The sequence below is a fragment of the Rhinatrema bivittatum genome, chromosome 1, assembly GCF_901001135.1.
Source record: "Rhinatrema bivittatum chromosome 1, aRhiBiv1.1, whole genome shotgun sequence".
Taxonomy (NCBI): Eukaryota; Metazoa; Chordata; class Amphibia; order Gymnophiona; family Rhinatrematidae; genus Rhinatrema; species Rhinatrema bivittatum.
In genome coordinates this window covers 456,672,028-456,699,957 of record NC_042615.1, presented here as the reverse complement: position 1 = coordinate 456,699,957, position 27,930 = coordinate 456,672,028, and the positions used below count along the sequence as shown (strand labels likewise).

Here is a 27,930-nt window from a genome sequence, read left to right as displayed (position 1 = left end):
CTTTATAAAAAATCCTTATTTTGACAAAAAGAAAGCTTGTCCATACCTGCTGACTACAGGTAAAAAAATGTGACATGGAAACTTGTAATGCTATTTTTTTTATTTGTTCTATACCACTTTTGCTTTCATCTAATTTTGCTTTTTTTTTCTTTCATTTCTTCTCCCTGCAGAAGATCACCTCTGTAAGAAAGCCTGTCCATATCTACTGTTTCCGTCCTTGGCTGCTATACTACTTTTTTGATCTACTATAGCTAAAGTAAAGAACTGGGCTAAGTACAGTAAAACATACTGCAAAGCATGGGAAGAGGAACGGGAACTAAAAGCATGGATTCAGCCTGTTGTCGGCAATGAGAGTAAGGCTATGTGCAAATTTTGTAAATGCGAAATTCGTGCGCATCATGCAGACCTTCTGTAACATGCTAAAACGGAGAAACATGTAAAAAATTCAGCTCCTTTGTCATCTATGCGACTCACAGACATTGGTGTTTCAATTTCACGTGTTTTGGACTTTTTTGGGGCTTGTTTTTTTGGGAAAAAAGTGCTTGTTCTTTCATGAAAACCTGGCAACCCTGTTTGCCAGACAGTGTTCAAAACTTTGATCCTCACATTCAAAGCTCTCAGAGGCCTAGCACCTGCCTATCTGTGTAGCCAACTCTCCGCTTACACATCCCCCACCCTGTACACTTGGCTGTGCCAGCTCACAGAGAACTGAAACTCTCAACCACCAGAAAAAGAACATTTACAGGATTAGCCCCCACCCTCTGGTACGCACTTCCAGGTGACAACAGACTTGCCCCTCATCTGCTCACATCCAAGAAATCACTGGCTGTTTATAAAAGCCTATGACTGCAACCTCTTCTCAAACCTGGGAATGAATGTCTGTCTCCTCAGCCCCCCCCCCCCATTTAATTCCCACAAACTGAAAGAAGATCTCCCACTCTGATTTGCCAGTGGATCTCGAACTATATAGGAAAGCCTGCACCCATAAGTCTGTTATTAAACTATATATTATAGCCTAATGCTAATTTTTACTGTTCTGTTGTAATTCCAGATCTGTGCAGGTCAGCCATGTTTCTATATAGTTCAATTCTCTTTCTTTGTAAAGTAGCTCCATGTCACACGCTTTGAGCTCTATTGGTGCAAAAGCATGATCATAAATAAACGATGATGATGATAGCCTTTAGAAGACGGTCATCTCAGTCAAACAGCTACAAATTCTGGACCACGGTGCCTCACCTAAAAACTTGCTGGACCTCCAGAGCTGAAGTAGGAACTAAAAGAAATAACTGTAAAGGAAATACATCTTTATACTAGGAAAAAAAATAATAAAAGTAAGTGAAGAAAGAGACCAAAATTGCTATCAAAAAAGGAAACTGAGAATATAAGTAAAAAGGAAACATAGAAACATGACAGCAGAAAAAGACCATGTGGCCCATCCAGTCTGCCCATCCATCCAATTAATTTATCATAATTCTCATCACTTCCTCAGAGATCCCCTGTAGTTATCCCAAGCTCTCTTAAATTCAGATACTGTTTTTGTCTCCACTGGGAGGCTGTTCCACCCATCCACCACCCTCTCTAGAAAGAAATATTCCCTAAGGTTACTCCTGAGTCTACCGCCCTTTCACCCCTCATTCTATTGAAAAAGGCTCACATCTTGTGCATGGAAAACCTTTGAGATATTTGACTGTCTCTATCATATCTCCCCTATCTCGCTTTTCCTCTAGGGTATACATGTGTAGATCTTGAAGTCTATCCCCATATGCTTTAGAATGAAGACCACTGACCTTTTTAGTAGCCATTTTAATTTTCATTGAAAGGATTCAGGGCATCTCAGAAAGAGGACAGTGAAAAATATCTGTAATAGCTGAGGGAAGCATGAAAGTTAGTAAAGTAAAGGCAAAAACAGAAGGAAAAAATAGACACAAATAAAAACCAAGATGGTCGATATTGAAAAATGTGTGTCCCGGTTACTTTCTGAGTTACCCAGACGAATCCCAAGTTTGAAAATTCCTGTTTGAGCAGATAAATTTAAACTTCTTACCTAAGTTAAATTTACCTGGATAGAAAGAGGCTGGGTGGGGATGCTCTGTGGTGTGGGTAAAAGTTATGCGGGTTAGCCCTGAATATTGGCGATATCTGGATGATAAATGTAGCCTGGGGATTATGGTTAGGGACAACACTCTTCTACAGTCACCTGGGTAACTTTACCCATTGTATATTCAATCGCAGCCTTATTTGGCTGAAGTGTCACTGAATATTCAGGTAACTGGGCCACTGAAGATGGATTTCAAAAGTGCCAAAGCATTCTTACTCCAAGTTCTATTTTTCCTTGTTACATGTAACTGCTTTTTCCGCACTATTGTTCAAGTTTAAGTTTACTTTGCACTCCTGTTTCATGTGAACCAGCATGATGGGACTATTGTCTTGAATGTTGGTATATAAAAAACTTAAATAAATAAATAAATAAATAAAAATAAATAAATAAATAGTGATCGACAGAAAAAAGTAGTAATACTGAACAAATACTTTAGTTTATTATACACTAAAGAAGGGGGTTAAAGAAGGACCAAAGCTATACGGCAGGGATGAATATGATAAAGGGATAGATACCACTCCATTTATGGAGGAGAGGGTTTGCATGCAACTAGCAAAACTGAAAGTGGACAAGGTAATAGGACCAGACAAGGTATACCCTGTGATATTAAAACAGTTTAGATAGGTTCTAGGAATGTCTCAGTTTTGTTTTCAGTTTTATGAAGACTGGGTAGTTCCAGAGGACTGAAAGTTAGATGATATTGGTGCCTATTTGCTAAACTGTGTGAAAACCATGTTTAGCATGGGTTAATCCCTGTGCTATTCCCTTTACTGTGGTATGTGAGTACCACAATTTTGAGAATACTGTAGCAGGGTGCTCGTCCCTCAGCTGGGAATGCATGGATGTTACCAGCACATGCCTGGTAGTGGGTAAACATGAGTCCAGCCACCCTGGGCTGTGAAAGTGCAAAGGGCATAAACTCCTGAATTACAAAGAGCACCCCCCCCCCCACCTCCCCAACACAAACCCCACCACTGACACAGATGGCTAATGGAGCCTGAAGCTCTAACTTAACACCTGCCTGGCAGCAAAGCTACTCCCACTTGCACTTTTTTTATGAAAAGGCCCCCTAAAGTGCAAATCGGAAAGTCCTGACCCCCCCCCCCCCCCCACCTGACCATCCCCAGTACACTTGCAGGGCAAGTGGGAGCCGTGAGTCAGCCGGAGACATTTTAGATTTTGGCACTGATGGGGCTGGGAAGCAGGGGGGCAGGGGAGACACCTGCCCTTTTGTGAACTGGGGGAGGGGGCTTCCTAGTGGTGATGGGGGCTGGAAGCAGAGAACATCTTTTGTAAATGTTTGGCTGGGGGGGGTTGGATTATACAGGGGGGGTAGTACTTGTCAATTTGCATGGTGGGGGGGTTCTCTGGAGGGATTTAATGTGTTTCTGGGAGGGCTTTGATTGCAGGGGGAGGTGCTAAGTTCGGGCTTTTAGCCCCTTTAGTCATCTGCGAGGGGTGGGGGTTGGGCTTCCTAACTTGGGGGTTCGTACCCCTTGCACTTAAATGGATCGGGATGGCTGGGGACGAGCCCATGTGCTCGCATGCCCATGACTGAGCTGCAGTTAACTTTTACTCAGCAGCAACATTCACACAGCTTATGATTTTGCATGAAAATAAGCTCATTGAATTTCAGTGTGGGAAGCAATTTCAGAATTAAGCTATGCTAATTCTGAAATTGAAAAAAGATATAGTTGCGATGGAGAAGGTACAGAGAAGGGCGACCAAAATGATAAGGGGAATGGAACAGCTCCCCTATGAGGAAAGACTAGAGAGGTTAGGACTTTTCAGCTTGGAGAAGAGATGGCTGAGGGGGGATATGATAGAGATGTTTAAAATCATGAGAGGTCTAGAACGGGTAGATGTGAATCGGTTATTTACTCTTTCAGGTAATAGAAAGACTAGGGGGCACTCCATGAAGTTAGCGTGTGGCACATTTAAAACTAATCGGAGAAAGTTCTTTTTCACTCAACGCACAATTAAATCTGGAATTTGTTGCCAGAAGATGTGGTTAGTGCAGTTAGTATATCTGTGTTTAAAAAAGGATTGGATAAGTTCTTGGAGGAGAAGTCCATTACCTGCTATCAATTAAGTTGACTTAGATAGTAACCATCGCTATTACTAGCAACTGTAACATGGAATAGACTTAGTTTTTGGGTACTTGCCAGGTTATTATGGCCTGGATTGGCCACTGTTAGAAATAGGATACCTGGCTTGATGGACCCTTGGTCTGACCCAGTATGGCATGTTCTTATGTTCTTATGTTCTTAAGACGCACTAATGCATTTAACCCCTGTTAAAGCTGTTTTAATACACATTAAGGCCTCTGGTAGCTCAAATGCAGCTTAGTGAGCAGACCCCATTGTCACTTTTCATAAATGTGGAAAATGTGAGTAAGTTGTTAACTGCAAGCCAGTAAGTCTGATCTCGTTAAAGGATAAGTTAAAAAAGTTAGTAGTAGTGGAAGTGACAGTAGTGTATACACTTAATATTGAAGGAGCTCAGAGAATTCTGGTTAGTCTGCTGATTGATCTGTTCAATTGACCTTTGGTTACTGGTGTTGTTCCATGAGACTGGTGAAGGGTGAATATGAAAGAGTAGGGAAATTTCCGGCCAGTTAAGTGATAGACAAGTAACATTTAGTGCAAAAAATAGAGCCATGAATCTGGGATGAGGGTCATATTTACATCCCTAGATGGGAGGAAGAGGCAGGGGGTTCTCTTCCTCTGAAGATTTGGAGGGAAGGGGTAAGAGGAGGTATCCCCCTCTGAAGATGCCAGGTTTCTCTCTCTTTCTCTCTCTCTCTCTCTGCCACAATCAAGAGGCACATTTGTCCGAGTAGCTTCTCACCGAGCAGCAGCGTTTCGTCAAACAGAAGGCCACTTGGTAGAAGCAGGTGCTCCCTGAGTTTGGCAACTTCCCTAGGTACATGCCTACTGTATCCTCTTTGAAGTTCAGAATTAAAAGAGAACACTATATGATAGGGAGTGAAGTACTGAGATGTCAGGATGATCATATACAATAATTTCAAGTTAGCAAAAAAACCAAAAAGACATGAAAAGGCAGTGGTAAGAACCAGAAGAATTCTATTGTGAAGATTAAGAAATTTTACTAATAGAAAAAGGAGGTGATAAAATCCCTATATAGGTCATTTTTGAAACCTTATATGGTGTATAGAGAAGCCTTATTTTCAAGAGGATATTCATAGATTAGAGGCAGTCCAGCGAAGGGCTATCAAAAGGGGATCGGAATCTGCACCATTAATTCTATGAAATGACAGAAATATATAAATACTAGAAGAAGGTTTATAACAGAGACATTCACATATCTCAAAAGCAGAAATAATGTAAAGAAGCAAACATTTTCCAATGGAAAAAAAAAGTTCTAGAATAGGAGATAGCACTATAAGTGTTACGCGTGCCGTCTGTGGCAGACCCACGGCACAGCCCCCTCACCTTTCCACAAGGACTCCAGCCTCTGGTTCCTCCTCACTAGCGGCGGTGGGCTGCCAGCTCCGACCTCAGGTCTCCTCCGTTGCCTCTGGCTCTGCCACAGAACCCAGCATTCCAGGTCATGATGATACTGCTCATCGGGCCTCTCCGCATGGCCCGCAGAAAGATGCCACTATCCGTGCCACGCCCCTCCCTAGGCACACACATCGGTGATCCTTATGTAGGGACCGCGGCGGGAACCTGGCCGCGGTCCCGGATGAAGACATCAACCTCTTCATAGTATTTAAGCTCAGGCCTCGCTCTATAGCATTGCCTTTGTAACAGGTCTCCTCGCTGGTCGAGTATTCGTTGCTGCTAAGAGATTCGTCTCTACTCTATGTTCCTGATCCTTGTTGTTCCTGGTTCCTGTTTCCTTGTTCCTGCCTTGCCTATGCTTCGGATTGATTACACGGACTTTGACTTTGCTTCGCCTGACTACGCTACAGCCCATCTCCAGACCCAGATCTCCGCTTCGCCTGACTATGCTACAGCCTATCTCCAGACCCAGACCTCTGCTTCGCCTGACCACGTATTGCCTATCTCCAGACCCTGACCTTCGCTTTTTCCGACTACACTATTGACTTCTCCGTGATCAGACCTCAGCTTTGATTGACTACGCTATTGACTATCTCCGTGATCAGACCTCAGCATCGCTTGCCACAGCCCTTGGATTGCCACTGGCCCTGACTCAAGCCTACCATTGGATGCTTCTTCTGCCTACTCCCTGGACGTGGACTTATCAGGCTTCGGCCTACCTTTGCTCGAGCACCCTCAGTCTGCCTTTATTCATTGGTGCCTGAGTTTCCAGAACCTTACCCTGTCCAGAGTAGGACTGCATCATCCCTCGCCTGCTGTCTCTGGGCTGAACCAACTTTTCTTGCTATTCTATCTCGAGGCCCACCTAAGTCCTGCCGCTCCGGCATCCAAAGACTCAACCTGAGGGGAACAAGGGCTGGTATAGGTGAAGCTCCAGCGGCCTCTGCCTATCAGCCCACTCCACCTGCCGATGGTGGGGACCCGTAGGTCCATACCTACGGGTTGCATCAACTCCACCTCGTCCCAAGGGTCCACCTCCGACGCAACAATAAGATTCAAAGTGAGAGATTCAGGACTAATACAAGGAAATATGTGTTCTAAAAAAGTGTGATGGATACAGGGAACAACTTCCTTGCAATGGCAGTGGAGGCCAAAATAGTGACAGAATTAAAGAAAGCATGGAATAAGAGCAGAGGATTCTTGGCGGCAAGGGTGTGAGGGTAAAGCTTGAAACAGAGAAGGGTCTGTAGTATTGCATTAGTCCCTTTAATATGTTTCTGTCTTTAAATGTTCTCAGTTTTAATGTTTAAAGCCTAACTTGCATCACAAGCTAATTTACAATGGCAAAGACATCTACTCCCGGTGCAAACAAAGAAGATGTTGGAAAATGTGGACCACTTGGTTTACCTAGCCTGCCAATTTGTGCCTTTTTACTATGCTGTCATAGATCTGAATCAATCTGTTGTCTTTACCCACTTCTCTCATCACTCAGGTCTCTTGAAGCCTGTCCCACCTATACTTAAATTTGGCCATTGCTTTGGCTTCTACCACCTCTGCTGGAAGTATGTTCTTCACATCCATCACATTTTTAGGGTCAATACATTTTTTCACATTCCTTTTGAGTTTGCCTCCCTTCAGCTTCATGACCTCTTGTCCTTGAGCTTTTCACTGCATCAAATATGCCATTTATTTATTTATTTATTTTAATAGACTTATATACTGCTACTCTCTGAAATTGTAGCGGTTTACAGAGGATAACATATACAATAAATTGTTACTTATGCATTTACAGGAAAACAAAATCAATAAAATGAAATCACATAAACAATATACCTGAAGAAGGACAGCATTAAATTACTGTCATAAGCTCTGCGCCTTAATTTATTATACAAATGCAATCTCAATTACAAAATTCCAGTGTGTATAGCCAGCCAGGTTTTTAAGGCTCTCTTAATTGCCTTTATGTCTGTTAGCATTCTCAGTTGCTCAAGCAGGGTGTTTCATAAGGCTGGGCCTATAGAAAAGACCCGGTCTCTGACTTGTCCAATATGAAAATACCGGATTGCTGGAACTTCCAGAAGACCTCTGTTTTATGATTGCAAAGTTCTAGATGGTGTATAAATGCACAGCAAAGCACCCACCCATGGTATAACTGTAGTATTAACTAGCTTGTGTATCAGCATTAAGATTTTATACTGGATTCTTGCTTGGATTGGAGGCCAATGCAGGGCGACAAGAATTGGGGTGATGTAGTCATACTTTTTTTGTTCTGAAAGAAGTCGAGCTGCGGCATTTTGTAATAATTGGAGAGGTCATAGGGTAAATGCAGATACCCTTAACAGTAAAGAGTTGCAGTAATCTGTGCCTGCAAAGATCAGCAGTTGCAATATTGTTCTAAAATCCTCTATATACACTTTATTAAAGCCTACTAGGTGCAATTGCTTAAAAAACATTTTAAAGGTGCAGAAAGTGATTTTTATTTATTTCACAATAGAATCCTTGATAAATACATGAATTTGGAATAAAACACTCATTTTTTTAATATTGTGATAGCTATTATCTGTTTTTTTAAGACTTTCTTTGAATTAGGTATTAATATTATAAAATGTAAGATTTGCTGTTGAGTTTATTTAGCTAAACATATTTGTATTCTGCTGTCTCCATAGAATGTACAGGGTGGATTACAAACTTAACATTCATAATATAAAATATGTAGTACAATAAAACAAATACAAACAAATAAATCAATTAAAACAGAGTAATAAGATATTAAGAAAAAGCCTCTGCAAGTATAGTACTTTAATCTTTTTTTCTAAAAATGTTTATACCTATTTCCCCATGTAATTTTTCTGGGATACTATTCCAGAGGGCACATCCTGAAAAGGAAAAGGCTTGAGCTTGTGTAGTAGTAAGCTTATAGTTTTTTAATGAAGGGCAGTCAACAAATTGTGAAAACCAAACAATTGCCAGCATGGTTAAAAGGTGAGGTGAAAGAGGCTATTGTAGCCAAAAGATCTTCCCTCAAAAATTGGAAGAATGATCCATCAGTAGAAAAAAGGAAAAAGCATAAGCATTAGCTAGCTAAATGTAAAACGTTGATAAGACAGGCTAAAAGAGAATTTGAAAAGAAATTAGCCATAGCAACAAAAACTCATAATGAAAACTTTAAAAATTATATCTGAAACAGGAAACCTGCAAGGGAGTCCGTTGGACTATTAGATGATCAAGGAGTTAAAGGGGCACTTGGGGAATATATGGCCATCATGGAAAGATTAAATTAATTCTTTGCTTCAGTGTTTGCTGACGAGGATGTTGGGAAAATACCCGTTCTAGAGAGTTTTCATGGGTGATGATTCAGATGAACTGAACTGAATCATGGTGAACCTGGAAGATGTTGTTGTGTCGGAGATGGACCCTTGGGCTGAGGTGGGGTTGATGCAACCCATAGGTAAGAACCTACGGGTCCCCATCGTCGGCAGGCGGAGTGGACTGATAGACAGAGGCCACTGGAGCTTCACCTACACCAGCCCTCGTTCTCCGTGGGTTGAGCTTTTGGGTGCCGGGACAGACAGGACTTAGGTGGGCCTCTGTGTGTATTCGAAGTGAGTGTTGGTTCAGCCCATAGACAGCAGGTGAGAGATGGTACAGTCTTACTCTGGACTGGGTAATGCCCTGGAAACTCGGGCACCAATGGAACGGAGGCAGACAGAGGGCGCTCGAGCCAGGGGCGGATTGAAGGAAAATAGTGGCCCGGGGATTTTTCTCCATACTGGCCCATGGGTACCCAATTACATATACAATATAATTCACATATAATTTACATATATATGTACACATCCCTATATTTCGGCATGGTCCTCCCATATCAACACAGTACTATCTGCCAACACTCAAAGAATAACAACCCCACCTATGAAAAAAGAATACCAGAAATATTACACCAGAATCTAAAATATCAATACACCTCCTATCAGGAAAACAGAACAGGCCAAGCTACTACACAGATCCCTACAGAGAAACCACATGCTAAAAGAATGCTTCATCTCAGTCTTTGCATGCAGAACACAAACTCTCACCAAATACAGAATACAAAATGAAGGAGCACAAATGACAAAAACTGAAATGGAAACTCCAAGAAGCCAGACTCCATGTATTAACAATAGAAAAATAGAACCACCATTCCTCTTAAAACAAATAAAATAAAGAAACAAAGCATCAGTTATAATAGTAAAACCATAATAAAAGAATATTTTAAAACTATTGATAAATAGAATTTCTATTAATTAAATTCATATACATTTTTTACAATATCCCAAACACTAATAAAATATTTCAAAACAGCACATATATCAAATAACATTCAATAATTAAAACTAATAAGGATTTTAAAAAGCCCCTGCTGTCCCCTTCTGTGGGAGCTCTTGATTTCCAGTCACCCTGACATTGTCGAGGATTAGGTTATCCTATCTCTCTCACACATACTCACATGAACATTCTCTCTCACACATATACTGTCACATACATACACATTCATGCTCTTATACCCACCATAACTTCTCGCTCTCACTGACAGGCTCTAAGACACTCTCTCCCCGTCCACACACACAAACTCTTACTCCCTTGGATTTTCTCATACACACTCATGCTCTCACACTCACTGGCTCACACACACACACACGCACACGCAGGCTCCCATTCATTTTCTCACACTCCCTCCCCATCCCCCAGGCATGCACACATTCATTTTCACACACACAGACCCCCCAGGCAGGCACCCATGCATCACACTCCTAGGCAGAGTCCCATTCATACACATGCACACACTAAAGGCAGATCCCTCTATCTTTCTTTTGCCAGCAACCTCAGAACTTCTCTCATTCCTCTGCTGCCACTGTCACTGCTGCCACATGGCTATTGGGGAGGCGCCGATTGCTGCTACTGACACTGAAGCCCATCCTGCTGCCTCCTCTGTGCAGGCCACGTGGGCTTCCACTTTCTCCATGCTGATCTCGTACATTGTGAGATCCGCATAGAGAAAGTACTATTCTTGCACATTCCCAAAGATTACATGTGCCAATCACTAAAAAGTAATTTTATTTTTTTATTTTACCTTTGCTGGCTGATCTTAGTTTTCTAATCGGTTGGTCACAGGCTTTTTTTCCCCACCTTCCCTTTCTTATTTTTTTTTCCCAATTCCTTTTATATTATCTTTTTTTTTCTCTCCATCTTCTTCCCTCAAACACACAGTCAGGTTCTCATTCTCACATGCATTTCTCTCTCTCACACACACACAGGCTCTCACTGTCACATGCTCTCTCTCATACAATCATTCATACACACAGTCTGTCACTGGCACATGCTGTCTATCTGACTCTCACTCCCACATGCTGTCTGACTCTCACACACAGGCTCTCTCTTACTTCCACATGCTGTCTTGCTCAAGCACAGGCTCCCCCTGTCACTTGCTGACTCTCTCACACACATAGAGGCTCTTACATGCTGTCTCTGCAAACATTCAGGTCCTCACTCCCACACACAGTCTCTCAACTCATCTCATGCACGCACACATACACACTCTACAGACCCTCAGCCTCTCTCTCACCTCTGGGCCTCCTCTTTGCGGGTCGCCGCAGGATGGGCTCTGCAGCGGCCCTGCTACCAGGCCTCTTCCTCTTCTCTGGCTGCAGCGGCCCTGCTACCAGGCCTCTTCCTCTTCTCGGGCCGCAGTGGCCCTGCTACCGAGCCTCTTCCTCTTCTCTGGCCGCTGAGATGATTCGCGGCGGCCCGTAAGTGCAAGTGCTGCTCCTCTTCTACATGCGCTGATGCTTCTCCTCCTTCCTGCCCACGTGGCTCCAGCAACGTTTACTTCCGGGACTGTGCGGGCAGGAAGGAGGAGGAGCATCAGCGCGTTTAAACGTGATCTTTTTCTTCGGGCCGTGGTGACGTGAGCTCCACCACAGCCCTGCCGATCTGCCTACTACATGAGTGTCACTGGCGGCCGCATGAGCCTCCCTGCGCCCGGGGGCATTGGCTCCCCTCAGGATACCACTGCTTGCGGCGCCCCCTAATACTTTGGCTGGAAGCCTGGAAACTTTATAATTTAAAAAAAAAAAAAATCATGTGACAGGAGTGACCGGCCCACCGGGGGAAGCCCGATCCCCCAATAGGTCAATCCGCCCCTGGCTCGAGCAAAAGCAGGTCAAAGCCTGAAGAAACCATGTCCAGGGAGTAAGTTGAAGAGGCATCCAAGGGTAGGCTTGAGTCAGGGCTGGCAGCAATCTGAAGGCAGTGGCAAGGCAGAGGTCTGATCACGGAGATGGTCAAAAGCATAATCAGGCAAAGCAGAGGTCTGGGTCTGGAGATAGGCAGTAGCATAGTCAGGCGAAGCAAAGTTATGGGTCTGGAGATAGGCAATAGCATAGTCGGATGAAGCAGAGGTCTGGGTCTGAAGATAGGCAGTTGTTCAGTTCGGAGTTAACAGTCTGCTTGGGATTAGCAAACTGTTTGTTATTTAGGAGAGTTGTGGGTGGATCCTTGGACCAGTGGCAGATGACCACACCCCCAGGGGAAGATCCCGAGAGGGACCACAGGTCAGGCTCAGAGTATGGAGACAGACACACACTAGCTCTTTTATTAGACAGTATACTGAACCACCAGAGGAGGCAGTAGTGAGCTGGAATGCCCGGCTGGGCTGCAGTCCCTCAGATACTGGAACAGCGATCCTTGGAGGCTGAGCTGTAGAAAAACTGAAATATAGTGAGTAGGCAGGATATGCAGAGTTCATGTCCTGAACCAGATGTAACACTCACACAATGTCTCATAGAAGCCCAGGAGCTGGAATGTATAGGCCCTCGAGGAGTGAGTACCTGGTTCCAGGGAAAGCTCTGAGAGAGCGATGATAACTCACTGATGTAGTTGGTAGTGATGACTTCCAGGCAGAAGAGAGTACCGAGTAAGTCTGGGAACGAGGGCCCTTGAGGAGCGAGTACCGGTTCCAGACTGTCACCTGAAAAACAAAGGATAGAGCGAGGCCCCCGAAGAGCGGGTACCCCTAGTAAGTCCGAGGAGGCAGAGTAGCTTAGGTAGTAGGGATGTGAATCGTTTTAGGACGATTAAAATTATCGTCCGATAATTTTAATATCGTCTTAAACCGTTATGGAACACAATACAACACAGATTCTAACGATTTATCGTTATAAATCGTTAGAATCGTGAGCCGGCACACTAAAACCCCCTAAAACCCACCCCCGACCCTTTAAATTAAATCCCCCACCCCCCCAATAACTTAAATAACCTGCGGGTCCAGCGGCGGTCCGGAACGGCAGCGGTCCGGAACGGGCTCCTGCTCCTGAATCTTGTCGTCTTCAGCCGGCGCCATTTTCCAAAATGGCGCCGAAAAATGGCGGCGGCCATAGACGAAAAAGATTGGACGGCAGGAGGTCCTTCCGGACCCCCGCTGGACTTTTGGCAAGTCTCGTGGGGGTCAGGAGGCCCCCCACAAGCTGGCCAAAAGTTCCTGGAGGTCCAGCGGGGGTCAGGGAGCGATTTCCCGCCGCGAATCGTTTTCGTACGGAAAATGGCGCCGGCCATACGCGTATGGCCGGCGCCATTTTCCGTATGGAAAATGGCGCCGGCAGGAGATCGACTGCAGGAGGTCGTTCAGCGAGGGTTCCGGCGCCTCGCTGAACGACCTCCTGCAGTCGATCTCCTGCCGGCGCCATTTTCCGTACGAAAACGATTCGCGGCGGGAAATCGCTCCCTGACCCCCGCTGGACCTCCAGGAACTTTTGGCCAGCTTGTGGGGGGCCTCCTGACCCCCACGAGACTTGCCAAAAGTCCAGCGGGGGTCCGGAAGGACCTCCTGCCGTCCAATCTTTTTCGTCTATGGCCGCCGCCATTTTTCGGCGCCAGTTTGGAAAATGGCGCCGGCTGAAGACGACAAGATTCAGGAGCAGGAGCCCGTTCCGGACCGCTGCCGTTCCGGACCGCCGCTGGACCCGCAGGTTATTTAAGTTATTTGGGGGGGGGTTCGGGAGGGTGGGGGATTTAATTTAAAGGGTCGGGGTGGGTTTTAGGGGGTTTTAATGTGCCGGTTTTTCGATTTTTCGATTTTTCGATTTTTAACGATTTTTAACGATTTTTCACGATATTTTACCCCCCCAAACGGCAACAATACGATTCCCTCCCCCTCCCAGCCGAAATCGATCGTTAAGACGATCAAGGACACGATTCACATCCCTATTAGGTAGAGTAACCCTTGCTAACTCGATGTGATAGCAATTCTAAGACCTTATATATCCATTGCGGGTGATGTCATCTTCGGGGGATGCCCCCGAGGTTCACGCCATCTCCAGTACTTCAGTCGGGGCTGCGCCGCGCACGCGTGCCCCTAGACCTCCAGGAAACATGGCGGTTTACAGCATCCAGCTGGTCTGGGGACACTGGAGGACTTCGGCAGAAGAACGTCGCGGCAGCCAATCTTCCCGCAGACGAAGAGGGAGGCGCCAAAGAGTTAAGGAGGGCGGAGAGAGGGCATCGGGATCCGATGGACACAACAGCAGTAGCGTAGTCAGCCAAAGCAAAGGTCTGGGTCTGGAGATAGGCTGTAGCGTAGTCAGGTGAAGCGGAGGTCAGGGCTTGGAGTCAATGGCATGGTCAGGTGAAGCGAAGGTCCGGGCTTGGAGAGAGTCAATAGCGAAGTCAGGCAAAGCAAAGTCAAAGTCTGTGTAATCAATCCGAGGAATGAACAAGGTAGGAATGAAGAGTCAGGAACCAAGAACAACGAGGATGAGACGCAGGGATGAGACGAATCTCTAGGAAGCAACGAGTACTCGACCAGCGAGGAGACCTGTTGCAAAGGCGACACTAGGGAGCGGAGCCTGAGCTTAAATAATGTAGCTAGGTTGACGTAATCATCTGGGGCCACAGCTAGGTTTCCGCCATAGTCCCTACGTAAGGATCAATGGTGTGAGCGTGGCACGAGTAGCAGCGTTTCTCCACGGGCCACACGGAGAGGCTTGATGAGAAGTGGTAGCAGGACCGGGAACGCCAGAGACTGTGGCAGGGCCGGAGGCACTGGGGGAGGTCCGAGGACGGAGCTGACGACCCACCGCCACCAGTGAGGAGGAACCAGAAGCTGGAGTCACTGTAGAAAAGTGAGGGGGCCGTGCCGTGGGTCTACCTCAGACGGCACGCAAAACAGATTGACAAACTGAAAAGTAGTAAATCATCTAGACCAGATGGTATACACCCCAGGGTTCTGAAGGAACTAAAAAAATGAAATTTCAGACCAATTACAAGTAATTTGTAACCTATCACTAAAATTATCCGTTGTATCTGAAGACTGGAAGGTGGCCAATGTAACCCAATATTTAAAAAGGGCTGCATAAGTGATCTGGGAAACTGTAGACTGATGAGCCTGACTTCAATGACGGAAAAAATTGTGGAAACTATTATAAAGAATAAAATCACATAATATATAGATAGACATGGTTTATTGGGATACAGTCAGCATAGATTTACCCAAGGGAAGTCTTGCCTCACAAATCTGCTACTTTCTTTGAAGGGGTGAATAAACATGTGGATAAAGGTGAACAGGTAGATGTTATGTGTTTGGATTTTCAGAAGGCGTTTGACAAAGTTCCCCATGAGAGGCTTCTAAGAAAACTAAAAAGTCATGGAATAGGAGGCAATGTCTTTTTGTGGATTGCAAACTGGTTAATAGATAGGAAACAGAGAGTAGGATTAAATGGCTAGTTTTCTCAGTGGAAAAAGGTAAACAGTGAAGTGCCTCAGGAATCTGTACTTGGACTGGTGCTTGGACCATTGAGCCTGCTTAATGTAGGATTAATATGTTTGTCCACATGGATACCCATTAATAGGTGAGCTGAAGCTTCCTGCAACACTTGTATAGCTCTAATGAGATTACACAGCATACCAATAAGCAAGGTACTACAGTAGTCGATTTGAACAGATAACAGTGCTTGCAGAACTGTCCTAAAAGACTCAAAAGAAAGCAACTTTTTAAGCGGTCATAACATTTTCAGTTTATAAAAAGCTGATTGTGTTACTTTCCTAACATGGGCTTTCAAAGTTATTCCATGGTCAATAATGACTTCCAAATTTCTTGTTTCAAACACAGCTGGTATCTGATGATTCTCATATGTCAGATGGTCAAAAACAATTAGGGGGAGAGAGAATCTAAAATGTATATTTTTAATTCAATCCAAAATTAGCTCACTTATAATTCATTGACCATGTATGAATGCATTTCCTTTTTCATAGTTGTATCTGGAAAGATGGCCAACCGGTAAGCTAGTTAAGGTTTTTCATTTCTTTCATGTATTGTCAGCTCCTGATGGATTCCTTAGGCATTTGGGTCAAAGTTTCATGAATAGAAAGGTGCAGTTGATATTTAACCTGACATTACATCATCTTGAATTGTGCATGAATAGGGATAAAAAAAAAGATTGGTTAGTTTTCTGGAATGCAGCCTCAGTATTGTAAGAGCTGAATATCAGGAAGTCAAAGAATGGCTGTGCTTTGTGTTATGAAATCGTTCCTAATTATACATGCACAGTATACTCTTAAAATATGTCAGGACAAACCATTCTTAATTGAAAGGCCATTCAAATTGTTGAAATAAATCATTCTAGACATATGATGCGCATGTGACACTGCTAAACTTGGAACATCTCAAGCTTTTATTTTCAAATCCTTTCTGTAGATCACATGAGTGCCCTTGGGGCAGAGTGTTTATGCTCGTCCTATCTTACCTGCCCCACTGATTATTGGGCACAAACTCACAGGATACCGTGATAATCCTAACATGCTGGAAAACAATGACAGTAGGGAGGAACACTTTAAATAATTTAGGATGGTTCATTTGCTTGGAAAATCAATTTTAGGTGAGATATGAGCCATTCCTAAAGCAATCTGAACTTCAGGGGAATGTGCTAAAATGTGACAACTTCCATATTTCAAACGTAAAAGGAGATGACCATACTAGCCCACTGAAAAAATAGTTATCTGAAAGAAAACTAAGAGAGTGCTCAGGGAAGGCATGCTACAAGCTTTGTAATATGGATGAATGAGTAACGATACCTGCTTTGGGAACAAGATCTTAGGAGCAAGGTTGGATGATATATGGGGAGCTTTTTGAGGGACTTCTTGCAACAGAGAGGGTGGGTCAGTTTTTTTTAGGGTGATTTGGGTCTATTATTTAGTTGCATTTATTTTGTGTATATTGCTTATGTGTCATTTAATTTTGGTTTATATTTGTTTACGTTAGAATGTTTTTAAGTTGCAATTATGGTTTGATTTGTATTTATATTTGTTGTAACATGTTCTAACAGCCATTTGGTACTACCTGAGTGAGGATACAGGAACACACGGAGACGATGGAACAAAGAGACGCTGGAACAAGGAGACACATGGAATACAGGATAGGTAAGCTTACTACACCACGGTGTTGACCCGATTGCCAAGGCGAAGTCCTGGGGACAGGGCCTCACTATATATAGGACTTTCAAGTGATGTCATAAATCTGTGCCCCATCGGTGTTCCTGTGCTTGGCCCTTTAAATTGGAACACGTCGGCCGTGCAAGTGCCTAGGAGTGGGGCCGAGACGGCCAAAGACGCGGAGCCCTGACGGGAGCTCCGCTGCGAGGCCTGCGGCGTGGAGGAAACCGGAGAGGGCCGTGGTGAGCGACGGGGATGGCGGGAGCTGGCAGCAGCAGCGAGACCGGAGCTAGTCGAGGTCAGCGTGAGGTGAGCAGGCCCGGTCGCGGCACCCACGCAGCCGGGACGCACAACATTTTGCACCCCTGCAGTACCCAAAGATAACCTCTAACAAAGGGCGTGTGTGGTGGTGCTGGTGGTGTTACTTGTATATATTAATAAAATATTAGTATTAAAGATACAACAGCAGTTCTCTGCCAGTAAATTGTGAGACTGGCTGCCAAGAGAAGGAAAAGAAGAAAAACAAATGTACTGTATAAAATAATTGCCACCAAAAGAGCATCAGAGACATTGGAAAAGGATACGTTTTTATTGCATTATTAGATGTTATCATCATTCACGTACATGAATAGAAAGAATTGAATTCAATTAGATAATAACCTCCTCCATCCAATTATTAGTTACCAGTATGAAAATTTTGCAGACTATTTGCTCTTCCAGACACATAGAGCTCATTCTTATCTGGGTTTTTTTTAAAACGCCATTTTAAATGCTGATACACTAAAGTGGACTTTTAAAAGTGAAAGAAAAAGAAATAGACTAGTATATGAAATGCTTCTCTGTCTCTTGTCAAAGCTGATTGGTATAAACAGCAAATATTACAAATGGGGGAGGAAGGGAAATTCCAACAGCTTGAATCTCTTTCCTGTTATCAGTAACAATTTGGTTAAGCAATGTATTCTCTGGGGTGCAGAAAATAATTGAATATCTAGAATGCTAATAGCTCTGTTCGCCAGTTGTGACAAGTCCATGATTGCATCTCAGTTGAATCCACTGACACACCTTAGTTGGAGCCCTCTTTCATCGTGCATTAAAAGTAAAAGGTATAATAAAAAAAAAAATGTTGAAAACATATTGTTTTCCAAAATACCTATCATAGTATGTCTGATTTCCTTCCTGTCACGGGCATGGAAACTGAGCTATTTTTTTTTCTCACACTTAAATGTTCCTGTGTAGAATTAAGGCCTAGCAGAGGAACAGTGTGGGATGGTTAATAATGCCAATGCAGTACCCAGTTCTTATCTGATAACTTTCATAAGTAACGTATTCACATCCACAAAAAAGAAATGAGTAAAAAAAAAAAAAAAAGAAATGGAAATGACTACTGCTAATAATTAAGGGGCCAATTCACCATACATGGGAATCTGTATATATTGATCATTACTGTGCATTGTACATCAGGTGAAGGAGGGCAACGAGGGGGTCATTATTTCTAGGATGTGCTCCACAAATCATCATTGCTGTGCAAACTGGACCCTCCTCTTTAACTCTGATTCTGTAAATTATGCAACCTCTAACAAAAAATGTTGTTGTCACTTGGTTTGCCTTTTAAATCTTTTGCAGACAACGTCCAATTTTATATTCCCAGTGTGAAAATAGCTGAATTCCCATATCAAAACTTTAATTGATCTATTTCGCCAGTAACAAGCTGGTTAAATCCATATGGTCTTTTTCTTAACTGTGAAAAACCCTCTGTTTTGTGGCTTGGGAAGAACAAACCTCTGGTGATTTCTGCTAATATGTTTTCTTCATTGTGGTTTCGCAGTTGAATTGTCGAGTGGGTTTAGAAACTTAGGTATTATACTTGAGCTTTCACTTAAGTCACAAGTCAACAAAGTTGCTAGGATTGCTTTTTATAAGCTAAGAATGCTTAGACCATTGCGTATGATCTTGTCAAGAGAGGATTTCAGAACAGTGGTGCAGGTGATTGTACTCACCCACCTTGATTATTGCAATTCTCTATATATGAATATGGCCAATTATTTGCTTCATGTGTTACAATTAGTCCAAAATGCAGCCCTACGTATACTATTTGGCCTGCACTGGGGTACAGGCATATCCCCATATATGCAAGACTTGCATTGGCTTCCAGTTTCTGCCTGTGTGCAGTTTAAGCTAATGACTTTGGTGCATACATCAATTTATCTTGACTTTAGTCTAAAGGAAAAATTGAACTGGTGTGTACCATTGCGTGCTTTAAGGCCATCTTCCCAAGCTCTTTTAATGACCCCTTCTTTAAGTCAGTATTGCTTGCAAGAAACAAGGACAAGTTTTTTTAGTATTGCTGCTTTTCATTTGTGGAATTCGTTTCCTTTAAATCTCTGTGATGAGCAAGATTTATTTGTGCTTTAGGAAGCAATTGAAGGCAAGACTATTTGCACAGAAATATTCTGTTTGATCAATGTCCTCTAAAATGATCAGCTTCTTTGTTCTTTAGTGTATTGTATTATTTATATTTTATGTGTGTTTTTATTGTTCCGTTTTAATAATTGTGTATGTGTTATGTAATCTGCTTTGAACATTGAGGAAGTAGTGAAATAGAAGTTTAAATAAATAAATACATTCAGGAAATGAGTAATTTGGACTGATTAGCCAGATATTCAGCATCTGCTTCTCAAAAATATTCCAGTTTTGTATGTAATTGGCTTCTGTACATACTCCAGACCGAACTCTATCTCTGGCCCCTTATCAGGGGCTTCTGATGCCATTCAGTTTCATTTCAATTTGGATTTTGTTTCATCATATGCCTCTTTACTAGAGGTATTGAGAACCACTCATGACACCGTTATGACTGAGGTGGGGTATTCTGGTAGCAGGCAGTTTCTGTCTGGGGATCTTAGCAGCTTGGCTTGTTCTGTTTTCTTAATAGGAAATATATTGGTATTTAAGGGCTGTTGTGAGTTAGACTGCGGAGTTAGCAATCTGTTAAAGGTTCTGCTAGGAGTCAGCAATCCTGTTGAGCTTTGCTCCCCCAGAGGGGAGGAGCTAGAGATCTGTTAGCGACTCTGTTGGCAAACTGTTATGGAGTTGCTCCCCAGAGGGGAGAAGTCAGCAACCATATAAAATCTGTTCTTCCTGAGGGGAGGAGTTAGTATCTATTATGGATCTCCGCACACAGTAGCAACCTGATATATGAAAGTTCCCCAGAAGGGAGGTATTGGCCATCTGTATGGTTCCTGCTAAGAAGTAGCAATTGGTTATATACAGTTCCTGAGGAAGGAGATGGTAGCAACAGTTGAGGGTTAGACTGCAAGGTAGCAGTATGTTGTACTCAGCTCTTGAAGTGTGAGAGATGAGCACTCTAATGTAAAATGGTGAATGCTTGGGCCGATGGCAGATGACAGCGCCCTTGCTGGTACAAACTTTGGAGCGCGCGCGCCCTACGTCATCAAGAACATGGCGGATCCGCAGCGTCAGGTCAGCCTGGGGATTCTGGGAAGAAACGGCGAGGAGAAGCCACGGCAGCAACTGTCCTTCAGACCCGAAGGGAGTCGCCTCAGAGGTAGAGAGGGTGGAACGAGGGCAAGAGCAGGCACGAACGCAACTAGGGCCTGGTGTAATATTTGTAATGTTGCCTTTAAGGCTGATACTGTTTGAGTGTGGCCAGTTAGTGATGTTTAGGTATGGAAGGCTTAATATAATCTATTGTAATTGTAATTCTGTTTACTTATGGCTTTCTGAGGATCAAGCCCACACCAAACAAGCATGATATTAGGTCTAATACCATATGAGTTCCTCATATCTCCTTTGCTTTTTTGTGGGGATTTCTGGCTGGCACCATAGCAGTGCATGTAAATATAATATACATGTGACTTTTTACCTCAGAAGACTGTAATTTGAATGTCCTTTTTTTTTTATGTCAAATCTGTTATAAATGCATAATTTTTAATTTGGGGGGGGGGGGAGGAGGGCAGAAGCAGGGCCTGGAATGACAGCAGATAAAGACCATGGTGGCCCATCCAGTCTGCCAGCAAGGTGTCTAAATGCTGCTCCCTGCAGGTTACCCTAGGGTAAGGAGGTCCCATCCAAGCAGTAAAAGCAAATAATGGTCAGACGTCCCCCTCCTTAAAATATCCTTGCACCGGTCTTAGCTGCACTGGCTCCAAGTGGGAAAGCAACACTCCACCTCTGGGCTGTGCTGCTTTGGGTCAGTAGCTCTCCCCATTCTTGGCCAGCATGTAAACATCTTTTCTTAAAGCCCCAGAAGAACAGCATGGATCGCTACTGGTCCCCTCTCTCCTGAGGGCAGAGCAGAAGCTAGAAAAAAGCAGCAGAATCTGTAGCACGCGGTCAGTAGAAATGGGGTAGGGGGCCAGAGAAGTGGAGGCTAGCTACAGTCATAAAGAGGGAGGGGGGTGAGCCAGGGGGAAGTGCCTGTGCAGCAGCTGAAGGTAAGGCTTCTGTGCGAGTAGGCTGGGCTGAACTCTGAGCAGGGCTCTGGAACAAGCAGTGAGTCTCCTGGAGAGTGAAATGCAGAGGGACTGGGAATGGGAAAGAGAGGGTGTTGCTGCAGGCTGGGAAAAGGCTATCAGCAAGCAACAACTTTACATCATAAGAAGCAACACATTTATTTATTTATTTATTTATTTATTTATTTATTAATTAATTAATTACTTTTCTATACCGAAGTTCAAATAACAGAGTTAATTATCACTCCGGTTTACATTGCAACCATAAAAACAGTGACAAAGTTGTCTTACATAGAACAGGGATCAGCAACATATGTGTGTCTGAGAGTGTGAGTGCATGGGTATCTCAGAGAGAGAGAGACACACACACACACACTCGGAACCACACAGACAGTCTCACTCTCTCTGACACAGGCAGTGCATGCACATGGCTACCTATGCCTGAGAGAGTGCACACATGCACCCGTGTGCCAATAAAGTTTCCTCAATCTGAAAACCTGTGCTACCGAGCATTTGTGTCTATGGCTGTCCCCTGGCTGGCAGTGTGGTTGTTTCATTACCTGACTGGTTGGGAAGACATTTCACCACCAGTTCAGGATTCCAGGAGATAGATGTTGATCTATCTATATGTGAGAGATGAAGCCAAACTTGTGGGGGCCAACCAATTGCATAGACGGATGGAAGGGAGACTGCAGTTCTGTTTGCTCACCCCTGAACTAAGGTGTGCTCTACTACTTACCGGTAGTTATTTAAGAAAACTGTGAAATGTATGTTGGAGATCTTTTGACTCATGTCTGCCAGGCTCCAGGACACATGATGCATCTCTCAAGGGTTTGGGGAGCAATTGAAGCATAAGCTGTAAAGAAAGAATGTGTGGGAGTCACATAGCACATGGGCCGGTTTTGAAAAAATCTCCTGGGCTGATGCTTTCCTGCAATCTGCCCCAAACATAATCTATTTTTATTCTGATTTTTTTTTGTTTTTTTTTTAAACCTTCTAGTGATGATTTTTGGCAGAAATCAGTAAAAAGTAGTTTAAGCATAAGTAGGTAGTTTTAAGAATTTCTTTTACAGTAAAGAAAAAAATATCTGCATATGTATGTGCGAAGCTGCCTTGCTTTTGGCCAATTTGCTGTGATATCATGTCTGAGCTACAGGTAGAAATTAGTAATAATAATAATCCTGCATAGGCAGATGTTTTAACTAGTATCTGTCCTCTGTGCTGACATCAGTAGTTGGGGCTTGCTCAGTAATATCCTCCTACCTGTAGTCTAGATGAGCATAATGTCATGCAAAGAGTTACACATCCAAAAAGTGGTTATAAGAAGGAGTCAAATAAACTGAAGTGCCATAATGTATTTCCTGGTCAGATGCATGACCCAAGGACACCCCAGATATGCAGCCCCCCTTCGGCACAACTTCTGAACTAGAAAGCAGCTTGTTTATTCCCTGCGTGACCACCTAAAATAGTCTTGTGCCTGATATTTTACAAGCATCCAGATGTGGTGGAATCAAGGCCTGTGTGATTGCACCTTCTTTCTGACATATTGTATTTGCATTGCTAAGCTGATGAAAAAACAGACGCCATGTGATTTACAGATTTTAGTGTTGTGCATATCTGGTGCATGAATCAGTCTTACTGAACACTCTGATAGCCTGTGAACATTAACAAACATTAACAAATTCTAACTGGGGTTCAAGGACACCAACTGATACAGTTTTGTCAGACGTGTTCTTTGCATCAAAAGCATTGTTGCTCATTCTACCATTGATCATCCAAAGTGTGTACATTTTATATACTTTCTGATCTATTTCAAAATATCTTCACTCCACACAATGAGCCTGTCACAGAGCATGAGCGGTCTATGGCTGGCTGGAGGACATATCACAGTCTGGACTCCAGTTTTCTCTTGCACACTTTTATTATACACACTCACAATGGTATGAAGAAGCAGCTTACCTCAGCAATACTCCTTACCAACCAAGCAGTATTTAAATGGAGCTGCCGTCTCCTCGTCTTCTCCAGGGCCTCTCTTGCTCTCCTGTGAGGCTGTGTTTTATTCCTGCTCAGAGGAGTCACCCTGGACCCAGAATGCCATGTGTTAAGGTGGATGGAGCCCAAACAGATGGGACTGGACTATTAAGGTGTTTTGAGGTTTTCTGTAGGGCACTCTGTGACATACCCTCCCCCTCAACTCAATCCTACCCAATTGAACATCTACCCCTACCAGGGCTGTGCCCCAGTGTAGGATCCCGCTAGGCTTACCCTTGGGTCCTGTCTCACCGTGGCACAATCTCGTTCCCATTTTAATCCCCACCTACCTTAAGATTCAGGGTTCCAAACCAAGGAATACCTTGCGCAATACCTGCTGGGGATTCCTTTTATGAAGGGTAACCTCCTCCTCTACCAAGGTACCCCTCTCCCAATCTTTTGGGCTTTTAGATGAAGCTTTCTTACACCCCCTCAAGCCTTTGGGCACCACACTCTGGTTAGGCTGGCAGAATTCCCCGGAATGTCCATTTCCCCAGTCACTACTGGCATCTTGTCCTCTCCAGGCTGGATTTCAAAAAACTCAATTTTCTCATCAGTCCTGGTTTCCTTAGTCTCTTTTTCTTATTGATGGCTAGTAGTCCAATTTTTCCAAAACTGATCTGGCTTCTCCTCCACCTGTTGGACCTCTGGGCTCCAGACCTTTACCACTGCCTCAATGTTGCCCTCTCGTTCTGGGTTTATCCCCTTGGCTTCCAGTGTCATATCACCCTCGGTGAGTGGGTTAGCCATACTAGAGGGGTGTTGCTCTTTTGTTTGCAACCATGCATGGGTCTCCTATCCTCCCATAGAAATCCATACAGCCCAGACCCATCACAAATTCCCTTCTCTTGTCATGCATGGAACTGTCCTTGCCTTTCTGGGGTTTTCTCTACTATCTGTTTCAGTGGAGCAGTTTCTGGGTTCTCTGGCCCATTTTCAGGGCTGTCCTTAGGCCACTCTCCAGGATAATCCTGGCTAGGCTTGGTCTTCACTTTGGGCAAGCTGGCAGTTTTTTCAGTTCACTCACTACCATAAGGTTCTCGCTGGTGACTTGTCTCAGCTCCACCTCCAATTGGGTCACCTCTGTTGCAACTTCCTGTAGGTCCGCAACCAGCTGTTGCCATTTAATTCTGCCTGTGGAGTCGCTTAGTATAGAACATCCCACTCCTGACTCCAGAGCAGCAGTATATGGCTGGCTGGAGGACAGATTACAGTCTGGACTCCAGTTTTCTCTTGCATATTTTTATTATACAGACAATGGTACAATTAAGCAGCTTACCTCAGCAATACTTCTGACCAAACACTTCCACCAAGCAGTATGTAAATGGATCTGCCATTTCTTTTTCTTCCCCAGAGCCTCTCTTGCTCTCCTCTGAGCCTACACTTTATTTTTGCTCAGAGGAGACACCCTAGACCCAGAATGCCCTGTATTAAGGTGGACCAGTCCCAGACTCCTGGAACTGGTCTATTAAGATGTTCTAAGGGTTTCTGTAGGGCATTCTGCCACAGAGCCTTATTCAAAAACAATTTTTTTCCCATTCTAAGCCTATGAGTTACATCTGAACACTGTATTTTATCTTTGACCTTGGTGCATATGTGCAGGTATAGCTAATGTTGTTTTATGTTTGTGTTATGGTTCTGTTGCGACTGTCAGTCTATGATGGCTTCACCCTGCCTATCTCCTTCTTCTTGCGGCTCCTCCCACTCACCTCAGACTACTGGCTGCCATGGCATCTGTCTGCTGACCTCTCCGGCATCCCCGTACCGGCTTTGGTGCTGCTTCCCGCCATGCTCCTCCAAGGTACCATAGGGCGCGCACACATGCGCTGCTCTCATCTTTATTTCCTCGTTGGCGCAAACCTCGGGGGCGTCCCCCTGAGATGATGTCACGCTGCCCGGATATTTAAGCCTACTACTTTTGCTAGCTAATCGAATTAGCTACCCTCGGAATTCTACGGATGGGATTCACTCTCTGTACCGAAGCTGCTCTGCCACTCCAGTGTTATCTGGAACTCTTATTGCTAGCGGGATACCTGCTCCTCGGGGGCCTCTTCTGCTTCTTTCAGGTGCTATCAGGAAACCGGTACTCGCTCCTCGAGGGCCCATGTTCCCTGAGTCGCTGCCTGCATCTACAACCCTTTCTACTTGGAGGACTTCACTAACAGTTTCCATCTGTGAGTACAACTACCATCTATTCCACAGTACTGCTTCCCTGGAACCAGGTACTCGCTCCTCGAGGGCCTGCTCTCTGTTCCAGTGCAGACTTTTTATGACATTGCCCTAGGCACTAAGCAAGGCCCAAAGTACTGATGCTTTGAGGCGTAGTCCCCATGCCTGGGGCTTGACCTGGCCAGGGCCAAGACCCAGGCCCAATGCTCAGGCCTAACCAGATGCCGGGTACTGATGCCTGAGCGGTTGGAAACGTTTACTGAATGGTGAGTTTGAGATGGGGTGTATATTGGAAGTGTATATTGGGAGTGAGGGCCGTATAGGGTGGGGAGGCTCATCAGGGAAGGCTTTAGTGGCTGACAAGACTGAGTGTGTACTGAAGCAGGAGATGGGGTCATTACAGGACTGAGGGTACATTTTCCAGTCCATTTTACCACATCATTTTTGACAAGCTTTTCTACTAATCTATAGTAAATAGCCAATACCTCTTGATAAAGTAACTTTCAGCTGCATAATACATTATGTTGCCATAATAAGAAAAGACACATTAATAATTATCATTTAGTTGTAATTTATGATATGGTATAAAACTATTGAATGGTGCGATGAAAATGAAAATAGTTGCTAAACAAACCATTGCCAGTGACATCCCATCACTCAGTGCCCTAACCTTACCCTTCCATTTCTCCTCTGCATAATTGGGAACATTTGGCTCTTTCTTCTCCTGAGATTAGCTTGGGGTGGAGGTGAGCAAATTTACTCAATGTTTTCTGTGATACATAATAGTGCCAGAAATCACGATGGTTAGAATTAAACACTGCAGGAAGGAGAGGGGGGAAAACAGATCAACACAGTCACAAATGGCAGAGAGGAATGGTAACAAATCACATTGTCCAATGATTTAGATGTTTCAGAGGTCCATTTTAACATTCCATAAGGAAGTTACACGCCATAATGCTTTATAATGCAGAAGAAATGGTCCCCCGACATGAACCGTGTTTTGAATAAAACTGCATCAGGAATGACCTACAGGCAAATTTCAAAGTCCTACACAAACTTGTAGCACATTAATCCAGCTAAGCATTCTGCTGCTGCTGCTGCTTATCCAAATAAGTTCCAATCTGTTCAAGTTCAAATTTTGGCTAAGTAGTGGGAAAGGTGCTAGTTAACCGAATAAGTTGGAAATTAGCCGGATAAGTATGTGCAAATCATATACCCGCATATATGAATTTCCAGTTTTAAAAGGATATGCATGTCGATTTTAGTCATGTTAATTTGACGCTTTTACCCCATACATTGGCTTTTACGTACGCAAGTCAGAGTATTTTATAACATGCGAGCGGCGATGAAATAACCAGTTTTACCAATTAGTCTATCTACCAGTTCACCCAGTCCATCTAGAGCTCATGAAGACCCTCCTGGTTCTTCAACCTGATGTCCTCCCCATTGCACCCACACCCTCTACCCAGTCAATGTTTCACTTTAACAATGATTACGATCACTTACACCAGATATTGAGCAAAAGTAAACATACACAAGTAAAACCCATCCACTGGTCACTTTGGCAGGTTTTAAAATAGCAACTTATTTGCATGCCCTGCCCCATAATTTCCCAGCATGATCTTTCCTTACTCAAAGTTACTCGCGGACCCCAATTTATGTTGCGCGCCCCATCCGTACTTGGCCCGCACATGGGCCTGCTCACCTTGCTAGCTCCTCCAGGTCTCGGCGTCCCGCGGCGGTGGTCGCTGGGCCTTCCACTGCGCACCAGGCCTCACGCCGAAATTCAGTGTCCTCAGTGGCGTTGGCCACGCCCCTACGTGCGCGCGGACCGCCTGGCTTCTTGTAGGGCCAGGCGCAGGTCTTAGCTCCGCGGCGCGTCCTGATTGAACGTATGATGTATGGAAGTTCCTGACTGCACTTCCTTGCCTTGGCAATCAGGTCGGCACTGTAAGTGTACTAGTTTGCCTCCGCGTTCACAGTCTTGTTCCAGCCTTGTTCCAGCCATGTTCCAGTGTCCTACTGTTCTAGCCTTGTCCAGCATCCTCCTGTTCCAGTGTCCTTCTGTTCCAGCGTCTGTCTGTCCTGTCTCCCCAGGTAGTACCCTCGGACTGTCTCTCTGGAACTGACCTCGGCCTGCTCCTTGACCATTCTGCTCGCTGCCTGGATATTGACC

At 44.2% G+C, this 27,930-nt stretch overlaps 1 long non-coding RNA gene across 1 annotated transcript; it reads left to right on the top strand.

Annotated features, from left to right (window-relative positions):
• On the top strand, positions 1-27,911 carry LOC115081068. The gene is made up of 4 exons (XR_003853726.1): positions 1-59; positions 171-353; positions 16,980-17,073; positions 27,852-27,911. It is a non-coding gene; the product is annotated as an uncharacterized LOC115081068 (long non-coding RNA).
• Positions 27,912-27,930: the final 19 nt, after the last annotated feature.